The sequence below is a fragment of the Coregonus lavaretus genome (genome assembly GCF_964263955.1).
Source record: "Coregonus lavaretus genome assembly, chromosome: 16".
In the NCBI taxonomy this organism is placed as follows: Eukaryota; Metazoa; Chordata; class Actinopteri; order Salmoniformes; family Salmonidae; genus Coregonus; species Coregonus lavaretus.
The window spans coordinates 35,920,531-35,933,393 of NC_140003.1; the positions used below are offsets into that span (position 1 = coordinate 35,920,531).

A 12,863-nucleotide genomic window follows, 5' to 3' on the forward strand; every position below is an offset into this window, starting at 1 on the left:
CAGGAACACGGGATGACAGAAACACAGGATGACAGAAACACGGGATGACAGGAACACGGGATGACAGGCACACAGGATGACAGGACCACGGGATGACAGAAACACAGGATGACAGAAACACAGGAACACGGGATGACAGAAACACAGGATAACAGGTACACAGGATGACAGGAACACGGGATGAAAGAAACACAGGATATCAGGATGACAGGAACACAGGAACACAGGATGACAGAAACACAGGATGACAGGAACACAGGATGACAGAAACACAGGATGACAGGAACACAGGATAGCAGGAACACAGGATGTTTTGATCTGACCAGATGTCACCGGTACCACCTCCTCTTAAAGCTGGGATCTCACAATATCACTCTGACTGCTTTCTGTCTTTCCCTCCCTCTCTCTCTGTCACACACACACACACACACACACACACTAAACACTGGGAAAAGTATCAGTTTAAATAGACCTGATGGTCCCTCAGATAGCTGGGGATCTGCCCAGGCTACCAATATGTTTCCAGTCCTCCTGACAATGACCACACACCTAGCACTGCAGGGAGGGAGGAAGGCAATAGCAGGAAACTGTGTGTGTGTCAGAGAGAGAGGGAAAGAGAGAGAGGAGAGAGAGGGGAGAGAGAGAGAGAGAGAGAGAGAGAGAGAGAGAGAGAGAGAGAGAGAGAGAGAGAGAGAGAGAGAGAGAGAGAGAGAGAGAGAGAGGGGGGGGGGGGGGGAGAGAGAGAGGGGGGGAGAGAGAGAGGGGGAAGAGAGATACTTTTGGGTGAGATACTTGCATGTGGATGAAGATAAACCTTGCATTTAACCATTGTCTTTCTCTCTCTCAATTCAATTCAATTTAAGGGGCTTTATTGGCATGGGAAACATATGTTTACATTGCCAAAGCAAGTGATGTAGATAATAAACAAAAGTTAAATAAACAATAAATGAACAGTAAACATTACACTCACAACAATTCCAAAAGAATAAAGACATTTCAAATGTCATTGTCTATATACAGTGTTGTAATGATGTGCAAATAGTTAAAGTACAAAAGGGAAAATAAATCAACATAAATATGGGTTGTATTTACAATGGTGTTTGTTCTTCATTGGTTGCCCTTTTCTTGTGTCTCTCTCTCACTGTGTGTTTCTCTCTCAACTCTCTCTCTCCCCCAAAACATAGCTGTCAGTAGCCTACAGGTGACACTCCATTGTCAGGAATGACCCCGCGTGCAGGCTCACACCGTAGATCCCTGTGATGTTCTAATAACAGCTTTATGCCTAGGTCGGCTGATGGAACAAGCGCTGAATTATTTCCATGGGGTTCGGCTGCAGAGAGAGCTGGAAGGAGAGACCTGTTTTTCTGGAGCTTTGTTCTCTCTTTTTATATATATGTTACTGTCATTTGTAAATTGTTCATCCCTTTGCTGTAGGCCTACAAGCCTAATCGCCCTCTCGATATATTTCAAGCATATGCGTAATGGAGTGATATTGTTGAAAATACATCTGTGTTTCTTTCCACTGTATTATGGGGTATTCCAATAATATTTATTGGTACAGTAAGGGGACGCGCCCGAGCCTGTCCCACGCGCCACCCAGTCCCATGTGACTGTGCAGTGTCACCTGCTGCCCATCAAAGCGCAACAATGTTGAACACATGTATTATTTGCCAGCCTGGTATCAACCATTTGGACATGTAGCGTGTACGTGGCGCAATGGTCATGGCATGGAACTCCCATTTAGATGGTTCAGAAATAATGTCATTTGACACATGAAAGCAAACTGTAGCCTATAGGCAACACAGCCATAGGCCTAACCATGACTTTTCTTACATAACCATTCATAACCACTCACTTTGTTCATGTTAATAGCCCACTGGGCACAGACTTCATTTCAACGGCTAGTTTTGAGTTACATTTGGTTGAGATGTCAACTGACGTGAATTCAAGGTGAAATGAATAAAAAGTGTCACCATGTCATTAGATTTACCGGTAGGTTAAATGTTGGGTGAAAAAAAATACGAAATTACCAATTAAATTGATGACTTTTTGCAAATCCAATCAGTTTTCCAAGTTGATTCAATGTCATCAGATATTTTTTTGTTTGTTTAAATGACGCGGAAACAACGTTGATGTAACCAGTTCTTGCCCAGTGGGAGGCATCTCAGGCAATTTATATATCCGTTAATTGGTTTCTTGACTGGGGAACTCTGTCAAAAAGAAACAAACGGTAGTGTAGTGGGTGAAACAGCATTATCAAATGCCCCCCGTGCTCCCATGTTCTCTATCTGCAAACAATGCGTGCACGCGAGTTGGCTACAGCTTCCGCGCTACCCACTAATTACAGCGACACGCACACTCCCTCCCTCAATCTCTCACTCCCCCTCCCTGCTCATGAAAAGTTGTTGCAATTCTGACTGTGCTTTTTCTCACTGACACCAGGGCACATTTTGGGATAGGATTTAGGAGAGTTCTCAGTTGTCATAAAAAGAAGGATTATTAAAGAAGTCTTCGGGTTGGATTCTTGTGAGGGTTTCCCTATGGGTCGCAGTGGAGGTGGAGCTAAATTTAACAGGACAGTTTGTTTTACTTCGTGAGACGCCAGCGATGGAGAGAGGACAGCGGCGAGGCGCCGGGACACTCCACGCACCATACTGACATTATTACTGCGAATTTAGCTACTCCGTCAGGTTCGTCTGCTTACCTTATCTTTCTGTTTAGTCGCTTCTCTCTGTTAATACGGTTGATCCGGTATTATCGAGAGGAGGAATCATATAGCCCATAACACCTAAATTAGTTGCTAATCTCTGGGATTGTGCTATTGCAAAAATACCCACCCTATTATTTATTTTTTAAATCGTATAAGGTTTGAAGATGTGCGTTAGAATCACAGCTTTTGAAATGGAATATGATTTTAAATTAGATTTTCATGATAACCTAGATGATAAACCAGTGCATGAAAGTATGCCATTCATTGAGTTGGTGGTAGGCTTTTGAGAGTGAAAATTAGGACTTAAACCCTGCATGTTGTCAAGCTCTATTAGTTTTTTTTTTATTAAAGGCCCAGTGCAGTCAAAAACGTGATTTCCCTGTGTTTTATATGTATTTCCACACTATTTGGTTGGAATAATACTGTGAAATTGTGAAAATGACAATAATGCCTTTTTAGTGTAACATGCTGATCAAACTGGCCGCGTTGCATGTGCGAGTGTTGCGAAATAAATGTACACATACATGTTATTCAATCATTTCATCCAAACTGCTCTGTGTAGCCAGGCTCTAAAATAGAACTTGGTTCTATTTTAGATGCTTGACCCGCTGCAAGTCCCGTCCTCCCATCTACTCATTGATTTTGACGAGCATATACCCAAGTGGTTGATTGAAAGATGTGAAAGCCGAACGAGGTCCACGCTCCAGTCCAGTTGGTGGCAGTAATGCACCTTAAAGTTGGTTGCCAACCACCATATAAAATCCACAGAAGAAGAAGAAGAAGAAGAATAAAGATGAATGAGGAGAGATTCATCAAAGAAAACTAACTATAAACTAACTAGCTTCCCCCTTTTTATCTGTGGATTAGTTGCCGGAGTAGATAACAACATGATTTTGTATGACTCCGAATTTCAGGTAAAATAACAACCCAATGTTTATTTCCGAGGACAAATTAGCAAGCAACAGCAAGCTAGCTAAATGTCCATGAATGTTTCGACCCGTCCCCAAATGAATATAGTTGGTTCACAGTTGGTTTTGGTATTTTAACCTGCGTGTCATGAACGCATCTGGTGGGGATAGACAAAATCAACATGCGCTCAATGGCAGACGCATGCGCAGAGCCGGTTTGATCAGCATGTAAGAGCTGTTTGAAAAGACTGCCTGAAATTTCAGCCTGTTTTGGTGGGATGGAATTTTGGCCTGCCTGGTGACATCACCAGGCGGTAAATTAGTTAATAGACCAATAAGAAAGAGAGTTCCAAACCTCTCTGCCAATAACAGTTATTTTTCATTTTCCCCCTCCCCACTCAGACCACTCCCAGACAGTTCTAGCAAAAAATTTGGCTTGAGAAAATGCTCTTTGCTAAGAAGCTATTTTTGTTTCTTTTTGACCATTTTAATTGAAAACAATCACAGTAAGGTACTTAATTGTAACCCAGAAATGATTTGATATTGAGATAAAAACGGCTGCATTGAACCTTTAATTGTTTTTAGTTGAGATTTTAATATTTTTCACTCATTTATTTTCTTAGATATTTTTTGTCATAGGATTGTAAGACAAAGCAGTCTGTTTGAAAACATGCTTATTTTCACTCGTAATGCAGTGGCTGTACAGTAAACACATTCTGGTATTTATTTAAAGTGTATGAGTATGGGAGACCGGGATGAATGTAACAGAACAGCTGTAACACTTTCAATATCTCCAAGCAGAGACAAGCTAGACTCACTCTGCACAAGCTATGATCTAAGCCCACATCATGTAAAGAAGGAATGTGCTAAACCAAAGTAGGACAATTTTATTGGCAAAAATTTGTTTTCGAAGAGGGAAAGTAGAAAACCTAAACAAAAATCTAATCTATACGTTTTCTCCCCGTCGGCTTGAAGCAAGGGCAAGCTATGCCAATAACTGCATTCTTACACTTGATCATCTTTATAATAAATTGCTAAATGGATTACAGCGTGAGGTGGAACGTTTCAATATTGCCCCTGCAGAACACTGGCCGCGCTTTGTCCAGCCGTGCTAACCGCATGCAGTTCACCCATTGCTCCCCGCGCCACCCGTCTAATCTTAAATGGAGAGAGGGGATTGGGCCAGGCAAACTGACAGGGACAATGAATGTACTAAACATAATTTCTCTATTGAAAGGGTGGACAATAGTAGAAACATAGCCACCTATCACTGACAGGCCTACTGGCCATTGATCTCTGACTGAATATGATAGCACATAATCTCTCAGGTGAACATAATGGATGGAGCCGAGTGAGGTGACTAGTGAAAGTTGTCACGAGGCTAACTATAAGCTCTTACAGTAAAGTTGTATTCTCCGCCCGAGGCCAGGGCAAATGTAGAGACAGAGACACACCTTATAACCATCATGTAGTGCACTGTCAAAACATGTCCGTCACCTTGCAGCCGGGGCTGGAATCGGGTTTCATGTGCGGTGTTCATGCTGACCTCCGTGGCTAGGTGTTAACTGACTTTTGTTGATCTCTGCGAGGTGGCACTCTTTTCAACGTGGTTGAAACTGATGGAGAGGATTTTGAAAAAGCGGTGGAAAAGCCTCTCTGGCCCGGTTGTGCGTGCAGGAAAGCCTAAAGCTGTGATCTAAACTGGGAAAATTACGAAAGGATACGAGGAAGGAAACTACAGGCATTTCCCAGACCCCCAGAAAAGAAGAAGTCATTGTTCATTGGAAAAGACAACTACAACTCATGTCATCCTAATAGGCCTAATTACAACTTAATTAAATAGCAATTACTGAAGGAAAGATACCATATGCTGTCTGATATAAGGCATGGATGTTTGTAAGCCTACAGGCTTTATTGGCATGATAGTAACTTGTGTCTTTTAACTGGTAGTTGCTCAGGGCTGTTGGCCAGAGAGGAAGCATGTACATTGTGATCATCCTTGTTTTACTCGATAACTTATTTACCCACTGAGATTGAAAAACAATCCTGGCCCTAGACCTGTGACTAAAGGTCCAATGCAACCGCTTTAAAAAAATCTCAATATCAAATCATTTCTGTGTAACAATTAAGTACCTTACTGTGATTGTTTACAATTAAAATGGTCAAAAATAAACAAAATTAGCAATTTCTCAAACAATAATTTTGCTAGGACTGTCTGGGAGTGGTCTGTGTGTGTGTGTGTGTGTGGGGGGGGGGACGACGACCGAAAACTAGCTGTTATTGGCAGAGAGGTTAGGAACTTTCTTTCGTATTGGTCTAGTAACCCCTACACTCGTGGGAATTGGCCTATATGGCTAGGGATAAATAGAAATGTTTCTTACAGAAGAAATATGGAAAGCATATGCATAACCATGGAAGCATTTAAAGGGAACAGTTTGGAGATTATGGGAAAAATTTAACTAAAGGTGAGAACACAACAGTTCACCTGACACAAGACTTCTACCAAACGTTACACTGTTGATTTTATGTGCATTTTACATTTACTGTACTTTTCGCCACATTTGTTGATAACGTAATCTGAAAATACTCTGGATACATTCAGTAACATGATAAGAATATTATAGAAAAATGTGGGGTAGGCGCGTTCTAAAGTTCTAAACCCAACAATGTAGTAATCAATAACAATGTAATACAAAAAATAACAAGGTAAAACAAAAACACACAAGAAATAAAGTAAGAAATAAGAACACAGGATCAGTCACTTCCTGTACCATATTTACAATGTGCAGGGATACTGGAGTGATAGAGGTAGATACAGTGGGGGAAAAAAGTATTTAGTCAGCCACCAATTGTGCAAGTTCTCCCACTTAAAAAGATGAGAGAGGCCTGTAATTTTCATCATAGGTACACGTCAACTATGACAGACAAAATGAGATTTTTTTTCTCCAGGAAATCACATCGTAGGATTTTTTCTGAATTTAATTGCAAATTATGGTGGAAAATAAGTATTTGGTCAATAAGAAAAGTTTCTCAATACTTTGTTATATACCCTTTGTTGGCAATGACACAGGTCAAACGTTTTCTGTAAGTCTTCACAAGGTTTTCACACACTGTTGCTGGTATTTTGGCCCATTCCTCCATGCAGATCTCCTCTAGAGCAGTGATGTTTTGGGGCTGTCGCTGGGCAACACAGACTTTCAACTCCCTCCAAAGATTTTCTATGGGGTTGAGATCTGGAGACTGGCTAGGCCACTCCAGGACCTTGAAATGCTTCTTACGAAGCCACTCCTTCGTTGCCCGGGCGGTGTGTTTGGGATCATTGTCATGCTGAAAGACCCAGCCACGTTTCATCTTCAATGCCCTTGCTGATGGAAGGAGGTTTTCACTCAAAATCTCACGATACATGGCCCCATTCATTCTTTCCTTTACACGGATCAGTCGTCCTGGTCCCTTTGCAGAAAAACAGCCCCAAAGCATGATGTTTCCACCCCCATGCTTCACAGTAGGTATGATGTTCTTTGGATGCAACTCAGCATTCTTTGTCCTCCAAACACGACGAGTTGAGTTTTTACCAAAAAGTTCTATTTTGGTTTCATCTGACCATATGACATTCTCCCAATCCTCTTCTGGATCATCCAAATGCACTCTAGCAAACTTCAGACAGGCCTGGACATGTACTGGCTTAAGCAGGGGGACACGTCTGGCACTGCAGGATTTGAGTCCCTGGCGGCGTAGTGTGTTACTGATGGTAGGCTTTGTTACTTTGGTCCCAGCTCTCTGCAGGTCATTCACTAGGTCCCCCCGTGTGGTTCTGGGATTTTTGCTCACCGTTCTTGTTATCATTTTGACCCCACGGGGTGAGATCTTGCGTGGAGCCCCAGATCGAGGGAGATTATCAGTGGTCTTGTATGTCTTCCATTTCCTAAGAATTGCTCCCACAGTTGATTTCTTCAAACCAAGCTGCTTACCTATTGCAGATTCAGTCTTCCCAGCCTGGTGCAGGTCTACAATTTTGTTTCTGGTGTCCTTTGACAGCTCTTTGGTCTTGGCCATAGTGGAGTTTGGAGTGTGACTGTTTGAGGTTGTGGACAGATGTCTTTTATACTGATAACAAGTTCAAACAGGTGCCATTAATACAGGTAACGAGTGGAGGACAGAGGAGCCTCTTAAAGAAGAAGTTACAGGTCTGTGAGAGCCAGAAATCTTGCTTGTTTGTAGGTGACCAAATACTTATTTTCCACCATAATTTGCAAATAAATTCATTAAAAATCCTACAATGTGATTTTCTGGATTTTCTTTTCTCAATTTGTCTGTCATAGTTGACGTGTACCTATGATGAAAATTACAGGCCTCTCTCATCTTTTTAAGTGGGAGAACTTGCACAATTGGTGGCTGACTAATTACTTTTTTCTCCCACTGTATGTATAGGTGTAAGGTGACTAGGCATCAAGATATATGATACAGAGTAGCAGCAGCGTATATGATGATTGTATGTGAGTTTGAGTGCATGTGTGTAGAGTCAGTATTAATGTATGTGCATATTATGTGTGTGAGCAAATTATGGAGTGAGTGTTGGAGGGTCAGTGTGCTTGAGTGTGTACGGCCCTGTGTATGTGCATAGAGACATTGCAAAAATGTATTACAAGGGTAAACTCAGATAGGCTGTGTAGCCATTTTGTTAGCTATTTAGCAGTCTTACGGCTTGGGGATAGAAGCTGTTCAAGAGCCTGTTGGTGTCAGACTTGATGCACCGATACCGCTTGCCATGCGGAAGGAGAGAGAACAGTCTATGGCTTGGGTGGATGGAGTCTTTAACAATTTCCCAGGCCTTCCTTTCACACCTCCTGATATACTGGGCTGTCCGCACCACCCTCTGTAGCGCCATGCGATCGAGCAGTGATGCAGCCAGTCAAGATCCTCTCAATGGTACAGCTGTAGAACATTTTGAGGATTTGAGAACCCATGTCAAATCTTTTCAACCTCCTAAGGGGGAAGAGGCGCTGTTGCACCTTCTTCACGACTGTGCACGTGTGTGTGGACCATTTTTAAATCCTTTGTGATTTGGACACAGAGGAACTTGAAGCTCTCGACCTGCTCCACTGCAGCCCCCTTGATATGGATGGGGGCGTGCTCGCCCCCTGTTTCCTGTAGTCCACGAACAGCTCCTTGGTCTTACTGACGTTGATGGAGAGGTTGTTGTTCCGGCACCACACTGCCAGGTCTCTGACCTCCTCCCTATAGGCTGTCTCATAGTCACCGGTGATCAGGCCTACCACCGTCGTGTTGTCAGCGAACTTGATGATGGTGTTGGAGTTGTGCATTGCCACGCAGTCGTAGGTGAGCAGGGAGTACAGGAGGGGACTAAGCACACCAGTTCTCTACGTTGGTGGCGGCCCTCACACCCGGCACGATGTTGTTATTGTCGAAGCGTGCATAAAATGCATTGAGTTTCATCTGGTAGAGAGGCATTGTTGGGCAGATCACGTCTGGGTCTTCCTTTGTAATCCGTAATGGACTGTAGCCCCTGCCACATGCGGCGGGCATATGATATGGAAATGTGAAGTGCACATTTGGACTCACAGGTGTTTGGCTTGCTTGAATGAGATCAAAGCAGTATTTATTATAATCCTCAACATCTCATCTTTCAAAATACATCGAGTGCTCGTAATTTACAGCATTTCCCTCACTCAGATAACAAACATTTTGTAAAAGTTGCCCAATTAGTGGGAGTGATGGGGACAACTTCTTGTCATGTGCGATGCTCAAGTTCAGAACTGCTGTCAGTCAAAACCCATACAAAGCTGTGTAGCGCAGAACCTGAGGTCTGACGTCATGTATAGCATGTTACCGTACAGCCACTGCATTACGAGTGTAAATAGCTATCTAATTTACAGCTGAAAACTCAATTCCACCTAAACAGGCAGAAATGTCATGCATCTTTTCAAACAGCTTTTAAACTAAGAGGAAATTATCATAATTTTCACAATTTCACAGTATTATTCCAACCTCATAATGTGGAAATATACACTCAGTGGCCAGTTACACCATTATTAGTTACACCATCCCGTTCATGAAAATGGTTAGCTCCTACAGACAGTGAGTCACGTGGCCGTGGCTTGCTTTATTAAGCAGCAGACAGGCATCAAGGCATTCAGTTACTGTTCGATTCAACGTTAGAATGGGCAAAACAAGGGACTTATGCGGCTTTGAGCTTGGTATGATCGTCGGTGCCAGGTGCGCCGGTTCTATTATCTCAGAAACGGTCGGCCTCCAGGGCTTTTTTTTCTTCTAGGATTTACCGAAATTGGTGCCACAAACAAAACACATCCAGTCAGCGGCAGTCCTGTGGGTGAAAACAACTAATTGAAGAGAGAGGTCGAAGGAGAATGGCAAGAATCGTGCAAACTAAGAGGCGGCCACAAACAGGCATATAACGGCACAGTACAACAGTGGTGTGCAGAACGGCATCTCGGAAAGCACAATTCATCAGTCCTTGTCACAGATGGACTATTGCAGCAAACAACCACACTGGGTTCCACTCCTATCAGCTAAAAACAAGAATAAGTACTCCAGTGGGCACGCGATCACCAACACTGGACAATTGAGGAGTGGAAAAACATTGCCTGGTCCGATAAATCCCGGTTCCTGTTGCGTCATGCTGATGGCAGTCAGGATTTGGCGTAAGCAGCATGAGTCCATGGCCCCATCCTGCCTGGTGTCAAAATCACAGGCTGGTGGCGATGGTGTAATGGTGTGGGGAATGTTTTCCTGGCACACACTAGGTCCCTTGATACCAATTGAGCACCGTTTGAATGCCACAGTGTATCTGAACATTGTTGCTGAGCAGGTGCATCCCTTCAAGTCTACAAGGGGATCTGACCGGGTAGTAGATGGGTGGACCTAAAAAACTGCACTAGACCTGTGATTAAACAATCTAAGTCACACAGTATAGTGAGAGAAGCCTACCCAGTCATCAGCCTGCGACTCTATCGATACTCAGAGACAGTCACAGCCCTGTCATCAGCCTGCGACTCTATCGATACTCAGAGACAGTCACAGCCCTGGGGATGTCTTAGTCAGCCCACAGACAGTGACACATAAAGTATACACACACAGGGACGGCTTGTTCAATAGGGCGATATGGGCGACGCACTGCCAAACGGGAAAAGGAAGGGATTTTTTTTCTAATCAATTATATCACGGCAACAGCAGTTATCAGTGTTCACGTCTGATCTGCCAGCCACTAAATGTCAAATCAGGCTAAAGTCGTGCTTCAAATGGCCCCGCCCGTTTTTTGGGCGATTTCAGTCAGGTTGAAAATCGCCCAGAAGTCTCTCATAGCCTGTCATGTAAAATCTATTTTTTTCACATTTCAAAGCTTTCAATACATTCTCTATGGGTGTCTGTGGGCTTGCACTTACGCGCTTTCGTCATACGTGACGTAACGTTGAACGTAACTAAGACAATGGCGGCTAGCAGCGTCTCTGTTGTGACCTGCAGTGTGGCGTTATTTTATGTTTTTAATTTGTAGACTTAGTTTACAAACATTCTGCAAACATTCTGCTTTGGACTGATCTTCGGTTTTGGACTGATCTTGTTGATCGTGTACATACCCGCTACGAACGGACTAAATAATGAAAACGCTGCTGGCAGCGGAATCCCAATACAGCTGGGAGACTTGGCTGGATGACAGAGTCCCGGACAGAGAGGTGGAGCCGGCCGGCTTCACCCTGGTCAGAGCGGACCGCGATCCTGGTAAGAGAGCGACTCTGTACCCCGACATTGAACTGCTTTCTGTGTCATTGAACCTTACTATTGTTGATAAAACAAGTTTACTGGAGAACGGAGACCAAGTAGAGACTTTTGGACAAGGTGGATAATTGTATAATATAAGGCAGTTTATTCAGAGGTAAAGATATCTGGAATCGCGTGCACGGACCCGTTCGTCAAACTCGTAGGGAGTTTATCAGAAGAGCCCCTAAACATTGTGTGCTGACATTTTATACAATAAAATGAAGTAGGTTGAATCTAGTAGTTCTGATCTTCTGATTGGTCCTGATGAGTTGGGCGAGGTCACCTCCAGGCTAGTGTCACTGTTGCATTGGCTCTGAGTCGGGTTCTCTGTCTTCAGATGTTCAGCCTAAGAGAAGAGGATTTGTGTGTGTGTGTGTGTGTTTGTTATCAGTGTGTGTGTGTGTGTGTGTGTGTGTGTGTGTGTGTGTGTGTGTGTGTGTGTGTGTTGTTATCAGTGATGATGTGTGTGTGTGTGTGTGTGTGTTTATCAGTGATGATGTGTGTGTGTGTGTGTGTGTGTGTGTCCTCAGGGCAAGAACTCGTGAGTTGGAAGAACTGAGAGACCTATGGCGTGGGTGTTATCCTTAGCCACCTGCTGACAAGGCTGACAAGATAGGACTCTTGTTCATTGTATTGAATACAAAGGCCCAACACAAAATGGGTCATGCACAAGATTTTAGTCAGACCAAGCTATAACATTATATATTTACTACGACAGTACATTCAACCAAAAGCTAATATAACAAAGGCATCAGAGATTATTTATAATCTGTCACAGAAACTGGAATCCATCTCCCCAGATCAGTCAATAAATGCTTCTGGTATTGACTTATATGCTGCCCCTGTCTTCATGTTGTTGCTGGACATATCTTTTTTAAAATGTGTGTAGGTCACCTAAATCATCAGAAAAATTGCCCCTCCTGAGAATTTTTTCAGGAGCCGCCACTGTACACACACACTTGTCAATAAGGACACACATAAACACGTTAATCTAGACCCAGGTACAGACACAGACACACACACACACTCACACACAAACGCATATATGCACATACACACAAATATCAACTATAGACAGACATATAGATGTACACAAACGACACGTAGCCAATGAGTCAGTGTGGTTGTTAAAGGGGTACTGTTGAAGACAGATCTAAACATTGTATGATGTCATGTACAATTGTACATAATTATATCAGCGACATGTCAGTGCAACCCAGGTGTAACCTCATAAAAATGCCTAAAATAATAATATGGTTCTTCTAGCTGATGCATGTTCTGGTTTATATATGTATTTGTTGTTTATTTGACAGGGACCAGACCACTCACTTATATGCAGAACCACTGCCTTGCGTTGTAAGTTACCTGTCAAGCTCATTAACATCTGTGGTGTCCGGGCAGGTCACATAGAACATTATGATATTACAGTGAAACTAGTGCACAATAAATAG

The 12,863-nt window shown here is 43.1% G+C and overlaps 1 protein-coding gene across 1 annotated transcript in view; it reads left to right on the forward strand.

The window, feature by feature from the left end:
- The first annotated feature begins 2,585 nt into the window (after positions 1-2,585).
- LOC311143503 (putative G-protein coupled receptor 156) overlaps positions 2,586-12,863 on the forward strand; it is a 29,234-nt gene continuing 18,956 nt past the window's right edge. Inside the window, exon 1 of the mRNA XM_084179330.1 lies at positions 2,586-2,690. The gene's annotated coding sequence lies outside the window, so the exon portion shown is untranslated. The remainder of the gene's footprint in view (positions 2,691-12,863) is intronic.